Source organism: Mustelus asterias, chromosome 30, assembly GCF_964213995.1.
Source record: "Mustelus asterias chromosome 30, sMusAst1.hap1.1, whole genome shotgun sequence".
Classification (NCBI taxonomy): domain Eukaryota; kingdom Metazoa; phylum Chordata; class Chondrichthyes; order Carcharhiniformes; family Triakidae; genus Mustelus; species Mustelus asterias.
The window spans coordinates 9,795,968-9,807,404 of NC_135830.1; the positions used below are offsets into that span (position 1 = coordinate 9,795,968).

Sequence of the window (11,437 nt, forward strand, 5' to 3'; positions counted from 1 at the left end):
AGCCAGAAGGGGTCACGAGAAGGCCCTGGCAGGTAGGATTAAGGAGAACCCCAAGGTGTTCTATAAATATGTGAAGAGTAAAAGGATGAGACGTGACGGAATAGGGCCTATAAAAGGTGAAGGCGGGAAAATCTGTACGGAACCAGTAGAAATGGCAGAGGTGCTCAATGAGTATTTTGCCTCGGTTTTCACAGAGGAGAAGGACCTGGGTGGATGTACTGCGGGCTTGTGGTGGACTGAAAAGATTGAGTAGGTGGACTTTAAGAGGTTGTGCTGGAATCTTTGAATGGCATCAAGATAGATAAGTCACCGGGTCCGGATGGGATGGACCCCAGGTTACTCGGTCTGGGGAGGTTTGTTGCTGGCTTTAAAAAGGGATTGCCTTGGAGGTTTCAGCCTCACTATTCCACAGAGAGAGCTGAGGGTAAGAGAGAGTGTTTTTTAGTGGAGATTTATTTATTTATTTTTCAGTTAATTTTGTGCGTAAAATCGGAGGTTTTTTTTTTCAAAACCGGAAGTAGGCCTGGGGAGGTTTGTTGCTGGCTTTAAAAGGCAGGCAGCACTTACGAGCGGGCAGTGGAGCGAGTGAAGCAGAGTGGGAGCTGTCAGGGCTTTGGCTCACAGGGCTTGTGGGAAGCAGAGTGAGAGCTGTCAGGGCTTTGGCTCAGAGGGCTTAGGCGGTAAGGGCGAGGCAGGGCAAGTTATTTTTATCCAAACCTATATAGGAAAAGGGTAACTATGAACGATAGGCCAGTTTGGTGCTTCCGGTGTGGGATGTGGGAGTTCCTGGAAACACCGAGCCTCCCGGGAGGACCACATTTGCACCAGGTGCGTGGAACTGCAGCTCCTGAGGGACCGCGTCACGGAACTGGAGCTGCAGATTGCTGACCTTGGTCTAGTCAGGGAGAATGAGAATAATGGACAAGAGTTATAGGGAACTAGTTACACCGGGGCATCGGGAGGAAGACACGTGGGCCACAGTTAGGAGGAGTAAAGGTCAGAAGGGTAACGTACCAGAGAGTACTCCAGTGGCTGTCTCTCATAATAGGAAGGGCTCGGCGACAGGTGTGAGAGGGGAGGGGAGTGAGCAATTAGAGGAGGGGTCACCTGTGGTTGTCCCACTCCAAAACAAGTATATTGTTTTGGATAGTGTGGAGGAGGATGACTCTCCAGGGGTAAGCCACAGTGACCAGGTCACTGGCACAGAGTCAGGCTCTGTGGCCCAGAAAGGAAAGAGAGGGGTTAGGAGAGCAATAGTGGTGGGGGATGCGTCGGTTAGAGGCACGGACAGGCGATTCTGTGGGGGCGAACGGGACTCCAGGATGGTAGTCTGCCTACCTAGTGCTGGGGTAATGGATGTCTCCAAGCGGATAGGAGGCATATTAAAAGGGGAAGATAAAGAAACGGATGTCATTGCACACATTGGTGCAAATGACGTAGATAGGAAGAGCAGGGGGATCCTACGAGAGCAATTCAGGGAGTTGGGAAATAGACTAAAAAGTAGGGCCTCCAGGGTGGCCATCTCCGGGCTGCTCCCAATGCCTCGTGCCAGTGAGGCTAAGAATAGGGAGTTAGTACAATTGAATGCTTGGCTAAAGGACTGGTCCAGGAGGGAGGGCTTCATCTTCCTAGATCAATGGGAAGTTTTCAGGAAAGGATGGCACCTGTACAAGAAGGACGGGTCACAATTAAGTTGGAAGGGCATGAATATCCTGGCTGGGAGTTTTGCTAGTGCAGTTCGGGGGGGGTTTAAACTAGTATGGCAGGGGGGTGGGGATCAAAATATTAGGTCTACAAGTGTAGAGGCTGGGGACGAGCTTGGGGCTGGGACAAGGCTGGCAAAGAAGAAGAGCACTCTGGGGGAGGACGACCTCACTGGGCCTGGAGGTCTGGAGTGCTAATACTTCAATGCAAGGAGCGTGGCAGGTAAGACAGACGAACTTAGGGCCTAAATGCTCATGAGGAATTTGGATGTGGTTGCAGTGACAGAGACTTGGTTGAAAGAGGGACAGGACTGGCAGCTGAATATTCCGGGGTACAAGTGTTTTAGGCGAGACAGAGGAGGGGCCAAAACAGGTGGGAGAGTAGCAGTATTAGTTGGAGAGCATATTACAGCGGTGCAGAGGGAGGACAATTCAGAGGGGTCGTGTAACGAGTCACTCTGGGTGGAGCTTAGAAACAGGAAGGGTGCAGTCACTATGTTGGGGGTGTACTACAGGCCCCCCAACAGCCCAAGGGAAGTGGAAGAACGGATATGTCAGGAGATACTGGATAGGTGCAGGAAAAATAGGGTTGTTGTAGTGGGAGACTTCAATTTCCCTGGTATAGACTGGAAATCGCTGAGAGCTGGGACTGAATGGGGAGGAATTTGTAAAATGCGTACAGGAGGGTTCTTTGGAACAATATGTAGATAGCCCAACTAGAGAGGGGGCTATCTTGGACCTAGTACTGGGGAATGAGCCCGGTCAGGTCTTCAAAGTTCCAGTAGGGGAACATGTGGCAAATAGTGACCACAATTCTGTTAGCTTTAGGATAGTGATGGAAAAGGATGAGTGGTGTCCCAAGGGTAAGGTGTTGGATTGGGGGAAGGCTAATTTTAGTGGGATTAGGCAGAAATTGGCAGCTGTTGATTGGGAGAGGCTGTTTGAGGATAAATCCACATCTGGCATGTGGGAGTCTTTTAAGGAACAGTTGTTAGGGCCACAGGACAGGCATGTGCCTGTAAAAAAGGATAGGATTCAAGAACCGTGGATAACCAGGGAAATTGAGGGACTGGTCAAAAAGAAAAGAGGCGCATGTTAGGTCCAGGCAGCTAAAAACGGAGGGAGCTCTGGAGGAGTACAAAGAAAGTAGGAAAGAACTCAAACGGGGAATTAGAAGGGCAAAAAGGGGTCACGAAATGTCCTTGGCAGACAGGATTAAGGAGAATCCCAAGGCATTTTATTCATACGTTAGGAACAAAAGGGTTGTCAGGGGAAATAAAAAAATCAGACCTCTCAGGGACAAAAGTGGGGAATTATGCTTGGAGCCCAAAGAAGTCGGGGAGATCCTAAATGAATACTTTGCGTCGGTATTCACAAAGGAGAGGGATGTGTTGACTGGGAGTGTCTCGGAGGGGAGTGTTGAACCGTTGGAGAAAATCTCCATTACAAGGGAGGAAGTGTTAGGTTTGTTAGAGAATATAAAGACTGACAAATCCCCAGGGCCTGATGGAATCTATCCAAGGCTGCTCAGGGAGACGAGAGATGAAATCGCTGGGCCTCTGACGCAAATCTTTGTCTCGTCACTGGACACAGGTGAGGTCCCAGAGGATTGGAGGATAGCTAATGTGGTCCCATTAGTTAACCCGGGTAATTATAGGCCGGTGAGCTTGACGTCCGTGGTGGGGAAGTTGTTGGAGAAGATTCTTAGAGATAGGATGTATGTGCATTTAGAAAGGAATAAACTCATTAACGATAGTCAGCATGGTTTTGAGAGAAGGAGGTCATGCCTCACTAACCTGGTGGAGTTTTTTGAAGAAGTGACCAGAATGGTTGACGAGGGAAGGGCCGTGGATGCCATCTATATGGACTTTAGTAAAGCGTTTGACAAAGTCCCTCATGGTAGGTTGGTGAAAAAGGTTGGATCTCATGGGATAAAGGGGGAGGTGGCTCGATGGGTGGAGAACTGGCTTGGTCACAGAAGACAGAGGGTGGTAGTGGAAGGGTCTTTTTCCGGCTGGAGGCCTGTGACTAGTGGTGTTCCGCAGGGCTCTGTATTGGGACCTCTGCTGTTTGTGATTTATATAAATGATCTGGAAGAAGGTGTAACTAGGGTGATCAGTAGGTTTGTGGACGACAAAATTGGCAGGACTTGCAGATAGTGAGGAGCATTGTCAGAGGCTACAGAAGGATATAGATAGGCTGGAAATTTGGGCAAAGAAATGGCAGATGGAGTTCAATCCTGATAAATGCGAAGTGATGCATTTTGGTAGAAATAATGTAAGGAGGAGCTATACGATAAATGGCAGAACCATAAAGGGTGTAGATATGCAGAGGGACCAGGGTGTGCAACTTTAAAAGTCAGTTACCTGGGAGGTTCCCCCTCATTGATCCACTGGAGCAAGCTGAGAGGGGTGATTGAAAAGCAGCAGTGCTGGTAAGAGATTAATTGGATTAATTGAATTGTTTATTTATTTAATTAGTCAGCTAGTGTGTGTATTTTTTTGGCCTTTACTTTAACAGCAGTTTTTCAAGTTTAAAGTGAAAACTAGAAGTGGGCAGCAAAGGAGTCTGGGAAGGGTTTTTATTTTAACTTTAAAAGTCAGTTACCTGGGAGGTTCCCCCTCATTGATCCACTGGAGCAAGCTGAGAGGGGTGATTGAAAAGCAGCAGTGCTGGTAAGAGATTAATTGGATTAATTGAATTGTTTATTTATTTAATTAGTCAGCTAGTGTGTGTATTTTTTTGGCCTTTACTTTAACAGCAGTTTTTCAAGTTTAAAGTGAAAACTAGAAGTGGGCAGCAAAGGAGTCTGGGAAGGGTTTTTATTTTAACTTTAAAAGTCAGTTACCTGGGAGGTTCCCCCTCATTGATCCACTGGAGCAAGCTGAGAGGGGTGATTGAAAAGCAGCAGTGCTGGTAAGAGATTAATTGGATTAATTGAATTGTTTATTTATTTAATTAGTCAGCTAGTGTGTGTATTTTTTTGGCCTTTACTTTAACAGCAGTTTTTCAAGTTTAAAGTGAAAACTAGAAGTGGGCAGCAAAGGAGTCTGGGAAGGGTTTTTATTTTAACTTTAAAAGTCAGTTACCTGGGAGGTTCCCCCTCATTGATCCACTGGAGCAAGCTGAGAGGGGTGATTGAAAAGCAGCAGTGCTGGTAAGAGATTAATTGGATTAATTGAATTGTTTATTTATTTAATTAGTCAGCTAGTGTGTGTATTTTTTTGGCCTTTACTTTAACAGCAGTTTTTCAAGTTTAAAGTGAAAACTAGAAGTGGGCAGCAAAGGAGTCTGGGAAGGGTTTTTATTTTAACTTTAAAAGTCAGTTACCTGGGTGGTTCCCCCTCAGTAGTAGTTTTTTTTTTTCTCTCGGGCCCCTAGCCCTATAAATTGGTGCAGAGGAGATACCCGATCCTCTACACTGGTAGAGGATCGCACCCTTCCATCCTCCTCTAACCTAATTATAAGTGTGGGGAAGTTTTTTGTTTTCTTTTTTTCTTGCTGGTAATGGCTTCAGGGATGGCAGTTCAGGCAGTATGCTGCATCTCCTGTGGGATGTATGTGGTGAGGAAATCCAGTAGTGTTTCAGGAGATTTTAGTTGTAAGAAGTGCATTAGATTGCAGCTTCTGGAGGAGCGTGTAAAGGAGCTGGAGGGGGAGGTAGAGGAACTCCGCATAATTCGGGAGGCGGAGGTGGAAGTTGATAGGAGTTATAGAGAAATAGTAACTCCTAGAAATGAGGCTTGGGTCAATGCCAGGAGGAGGGGTAAGAAGCAATTGGGAAGACAATCCCCTGGGGCGGTTCCCCTCCATAATAGGTTTTCGGTGCTGGAGGCTACAGTTGAGGAGGAATCAACTGAGCATAGAGAGCAGATCTCTGGGGGTGAGCCGAGTGAGAAAGCTCAGGTGGTTAGGGGCTGTAAAAGACTGGGCCTTGTGATTGGGGACTCCACAATTAAGGGGACAGATAGGAGGGTCGGAACTAAAGGTAGGGACTCAGGGTTGGTGTGTTGCCTACCAGGGGCTGGGGTCCGGGATGTGTCTGACAGGGTATTCAGGACTCTTAGGGGGGAGGGAGATAAACCACAAGTTATTGTACATGTGGGGACACACGACATAGGGAGGATAGGGGAAGGGGATATTAGGCAGGGATTTATGGAGTTGGGGTGGAAACTAAAGGCCAAGACTGACAGAGTGGTTATCTCTGGACTCTTGCCTGTACCACGGGATAGTTTAGAGAGGAATAGGGAGAGGGAAGGTTTGAATTCATGGCTGAGGGGATGGTGCAGGAGGGAGGGGTTCAGGTACTTAAGCAATTGGGGCTCGTACTGGGGAAGGTGTGACCTCTATGAGAAGGATGGTCTACACCTTAATCAGAAGGGGACCAATATCCTGGGGGGTAAATTTGCTAAGGCCATGCAGGGAGGTTTAAACTGATTCGGGGGGGGGGGAGGGATCCTGAGTAGTGGGGCTGAAAGTGAGGGATGCATGGATGGGGACTGCAATGCACGGCATTGCAGAGGTGGGGTGGAGCAGGGTTTGAAATGTGTATACTTCAATGCCAGGAGTATTCGCAATAAAGTGGGTGAACTTGCAGCGTGGATCAGTACCTGGGACTTCGATGTTGTGGCTATTTCAGAGACATGGATAGAGCAGGGGCAGGAATGGATGCTGCAGGTCCCGGGGTTCAAATGTTTTAGTCGAAGTAGGGAAGGAGGTCGAAGAGGGGGAGGGGTAGCATTATTGGTCAGAGATTGTATCACAGTGTCAGAGAGGAGGTTTGATGAGGACTTATCTGTTGAGGTAGTATGGGCGGAGATTAGAAATAGGAGAGGAGAGGTCACCCTGTTGGGAGTCTTTTATAGACCTCCCAAAAGTTCTAGAGAGGTTGAGGAAAGGATTGCGGAGTCAATCCTGCTTAGGAGTGAAAGTAATAGGGCAATTGTTATGGGGGATTTTAACTTGACTAATATTGACTGGAATTGTTATAGCTCTAGCTCGTTAGAGGGGTCAGTTTTTGTTCAAAGCGTGCAGGAAGGTTTTTTGACTCAGTATGTAGACAGGCCAACTAGAGGTGAGGCTATATTGGATCTGGTGCTGGGAAATGAGCCAGACCAGGTGCTAGACTTGGAAGTTGGTGTGCATTTTGGTGATAGTGACCACAATTCGGTTACGTTCACCTTAGTGATGGAAAGGGATAGGCATGAACCTCGGGCCAGTGGTTTTAGCTGGGGGAAGGGTAATTATGAGGCTATTAGGAGAGAATTAGGAAACATAGGTTGGACTAGGAGATTACAGGGACTGGGAACGTCCGACATGTGGAGTTTTTTCAAGGAGCAGCTACTGCGAGTCTGTGATAGGTATGTCCCTGTCAGGCAAGGAGGAATTGGTAGGGCTAGGGAACCGTGGTGCACCAAAAAAGTTTCTTTGTTGGTTAAAAAGAAAAAGGAGGCTTATGTTCGGATGAGACGTGAGCACTCGGGTAGTGCACTAGAAAGCTTTAGATTGGCTAAGAGGGAGTTGAAGAGCGAGCTTAGAAGGGCTAAAAGGGGACATGAGAAGACTTTGGCGGATAGGGTTAAAGAGAATCCTAAGGCGTTCTATAGGTATGTCAAGAACAGAAGGTTGGTTAGGGCAAGTTTAGGGCCAGTTATAGATGGCAGAGGGAAGTTATGTGTGGAACCGGAGGAGATTGGTGAAGCATTGAACCAATATTTCTCTTCGGTGTTCACGCAAGGGGACATGAATATAGCTGAGGAGGACACTGGGTTGCAAGGGAGTAGAATAGACAGTATTACAGTTGATAAGGAGGATGTGCAGGATATTCTGGAGGGTCTGAAAATAGATAAATCCCCTGGTCCGGATGGGATTTATCCAAGGATTCTCTGGGAGGCAAGAGAAGTGATTGCAGAGCCTCTGGCTCTGATCTTCAGGTCGTCGTTGGCCTCTGGTATAGTACCAGAAGATTGGAGGTTAGCGAATGTTGTCCCATTGTTTAAGAAGGGGAACAGAGACTTCCCCGGGAATTATAGACCGGTGAGTCTCACTTCTGTTGTCGGCAAGATGTTGGAAAAAATTATAAGGGATAGGATTTATAGTTATTTGGAGAGTAATGAATTGATAGGTGATAGTCAGCATGGTTTTGTGGCAGGTAGGTCGTGCCTTACTAACCTTATTGAGTTTTTTGAGAAAGTGACCAAGGAGGTGGATGGGGGCAAGGCAGTGGACGTGGTATATATGGATTTTAGTAAGGCGTTTGATAAGGTTCACCATGGTAGGCTTCTGCAGAAAATGCAGATGTATGGGATTGGGGGTGATCTAGGAAATTGGATCAGGAATTGGCTAGCGGATAGGAAACAGAGGGTGGTGGTTGATAGTAAATATTCATCATGGAGTGCGGTTACAAGTGGTGTACCTCAGGGATCTGTTTTGGGGCCACTGCTGTTTGTAATATTTATTAATGATCTGGATGAGGGTATAGTTGGGTGGATTAGCAAATTTGCTGATGACACCAAAGTCGGTGGTGTGGTAGACAGTGAGGAAGGGTGTCGTAGTTTGCAGGAAGACTTAGACAGGTTGCAAAGTTGGGCCGAGAGGTGGCGGATGGAGTTTAATGCGGAGAAGTGTGAGGTAATTCACTTTGGTAGGAATAACAGATGTGTTGAGTATAGGGCTAACGGGAGGACTTTGAATAGTGTGGAGCAGCAGAGGGATCTAGGTGTATGTGTGCATAGATCCCTGAAAGTTGGGAATCAAGTAGATAAGGTTGTTAAGAAGGCATATGGTGTCTTGGCGTTTATTGGTAGGGGGATTGAATTTAGGAGTCGTAGCGTTATGTTGCAACTGTACACAACTCTGGTGCGGCCGCACTTGGAGTACTGTGTGCAGTTCTGGTCCCCACATTACAGGAAGGATGTGGAGGCTTTGGAGAGGGTGCAGAGGAGGTTTACCAGGATGTTGCCTGGTATGGAGGGGAGATCCTATGAGGAGAGGCTGAGGGATTTGGGATTGTTTTCGCTGGAAAGGCGGCGGCTAAGAGGGGATCTTATTGAAACATATAAGATGATTAGAGGTTTAGATAGGGTGGATAGTGATAGCCTTTTTCCTCTGATGGAGAAATCCAGCACGAGGGGGCATGGCTTTAAATTGAGGGGGGGTAGTTATAGAACCGATGTCAGGGGTAGGTTCTTTACCCAGAGGGTGGTGAGGGATTGGAATGCCCTGCCAGCATCAGTAGTAAATGCGCCTAGTTTGGGGGCGTTTAAGAGATCCGTAGATAGGTTCATGGACGAAAAGAAATTGGTTTAGGTTGGAGGGTCAGTTTTTTTTTTAACTGGTCGGTGCAACATCGTGGGCCGAAGGGCCTGTTCTGCGCTGTAATGTTCTATGTTCTATGTTCCACAGATCCTTGAAGGTGACGTCACTGGTGGAGAAGGCATATGGCAAGTTGGGGTCTGATGTTGCAGATGTGTAGAACGTTGGTTCGGCTGCATTTGGAATAATGTGTCCAGTTCTGGTCGCCACACTACCAGAAGGACATGGGGGCTTTGGAGAGAGTACAGAGGAGGTTTACCAGGATGTTGCTTGGTATGGAGGGGCTTAGTTATGAGGAGAGATTGGGTAAACTAGGGTTGTTCTCCCTGGAAAGACGGAGGATGAGGGGAGACTTAATAGAGGTGTATAAAATTATGAAAGGCATAGATAGGGTGAACGCTGGGAAGCTTTTCCCCAGGTCGGTGATGATGTTCACGAGGGGTCATAGGTTCAAGGTGAAGGGGGGGGGGGGGGGGGGCGGTTTAACACAGATGTCAGAAGGGCATATTTTACAGAGGGTGGTGGGGGCCTGGAATGCACTGCTAGGCAAGGTGGTGGAGGCGGAGTGGGAATGGAGGGATACAAAAGAATGGTCTAGTTTGGACCAGGGAGCGGCACGGGCTTGGGGGGGCCGAAGGGCCTGTTCTTGTGGGATCCCGCCCGAGCGTTGGCCGGCCTTGTTGCCGCCAGGTGGCGGAGGTCCCTGCTGAAGGTCCCTCTGCGGAGGGATCTCCCCCAATTACGTCGGGGACCTGGGGTGGAGGGTGCAGCAGTTCCTCACAACCGTAGGATTCACTGGTTCACGGGCTCCGAAGACTGCCCTTTCTGTGGCCTTGTGGAGTCCGTGGACCATGTCTATGTTGTGTGTCTTAGGCTGCACTCCCTTTATGTTTTCCTGAAGAACCTTTTATTGATGTTCTGTTTGCACTTCAGTCCCACGCTCCTGATCTACGGACACCCGGTGCGGAGAGGGGAGGGTCGGGATGGCGACCTCCTCGTGAACCTGCTCCTGGGCCTGGCGGAACGCGCCATTTACCGGTCCAGGCAGCGGGCGATCGAGGGGGCCGTCCATCCTGACTGTCTTCCCCTCTACCGCGGCTACGTTCGCGGCCAGGTGTCCCTGGAGAGGGAGCATGCGGTGTCCACGGGCGCGGTTGATGCCTTCCGCGCCCGCTGGGCACTGCAGGGGTTGGGGTGCGTTATTGACCCTAATAATCACATTTTAATTTGATGTTTTTAAGTTTCCTTTGTACTTTGATTTATGTTCGGGCTGTTCCCCCTCCTTTTGGGGAGCTGCCCCTTTTACTTTGTCCTGACTTAACCCGAGTTTGTTTATTTGGTTTGACCTAAAAAGAGGCCAACATCTGTGAGTAACACACTTTAGAGCTTGCTTGCTGGAGACGCCCGTTTTCTATCGTTTCTGCCGATTTGTTGGCTTCCTGCAAGAAGGAAGGAGGGAGGAAGGGGGAGGAAGGTGAGCTATCGCCTGCCTGCCTGCCGGAGGGTGCTCTCTCCCTGGAGGGAGAGAGGGAAAGGACACGGAGACACTTTCTTTCTTTACTTTTTTCCACCCTGGACTTAGTTTGCGCCCAAGAGAGCTGGAAGAGTAAAGTCCCCCCACCCACTGCTGCTGCCCCCAACACCGACACCCACCCCCCCTCCTTCCTCCTGACTGGGGCACCGGCCCTCCTCAGTGCCCTATCCCTCGGGTGCGATCTGCACCTGCGTCCTTGCAGATTGCCACTTTACTGAAACCCAGGAATGGCAGTGATCCGCTTTGTGCCCAAAACAGGTGCAATGGCGATTTAAATTGAATGAATGAACTGCCCGCCCAACTTTCAGCATTTCCCCCTTTACCACCGTGTTTGCCAATCCAGAACCGTGCCGTAATGGACCTGCTCAATAAAAGTCTGAATCGGGGCTCCAGCTTCTGAAGAGTGCGTTCAGTGTTTCCAACGGCTCTCTGACTCAGATCAGTGGTGTGGGGGGAGGAGGGTCAGATCATTCTCTGGTTGGGGGGGGGGGGGGGGTGGTGGAGGAGGAGGAGGGCGATCGGTCTGGGTAACGGGGTGGTGGGGGGGGGGGGGGGGGGTTTGATTCTTTACTCAGGAGAGTGGTTGGGGTGTGGAATGGACTACCTGCTGTGCTAGTGGAGTCGGACACTTTAGGAACTTTCAAGCAGTTGTTGGATAGGCTCATGGAGCACACCAGGATGATAGAGAGTGAGATAGCTTGATTTTGGTTTTGGACAAAGCTCAGCACAACATCGAGGGCCGAAGGGTCTGTACTGTACTGTGTTCTATATAATCCAAGGTTGCCCTCCTCGCTATTTACCACACCACCAATGACAATTTGTTCAATTATATCACACCCCCATCCCTGCTTTCTGTACCTACATTGTCCTTCCACACAGTGAACAC

At 48.8% G+C, this 11,437-nt stretch overlaps 1 protein-coding gene across 1 annotated transcript in view; it reads right to left on the minus strand.

Moving 5' to 3' along the window:
• The window catches only part of LOC144481017 (uncharacterized), a 192,388-nt gene that overhangs the window by 74,101 nt on the left and 106,850 nt on the right, over positions 1–11,437 (minus strand). The window lies entirely within an intron of this gene.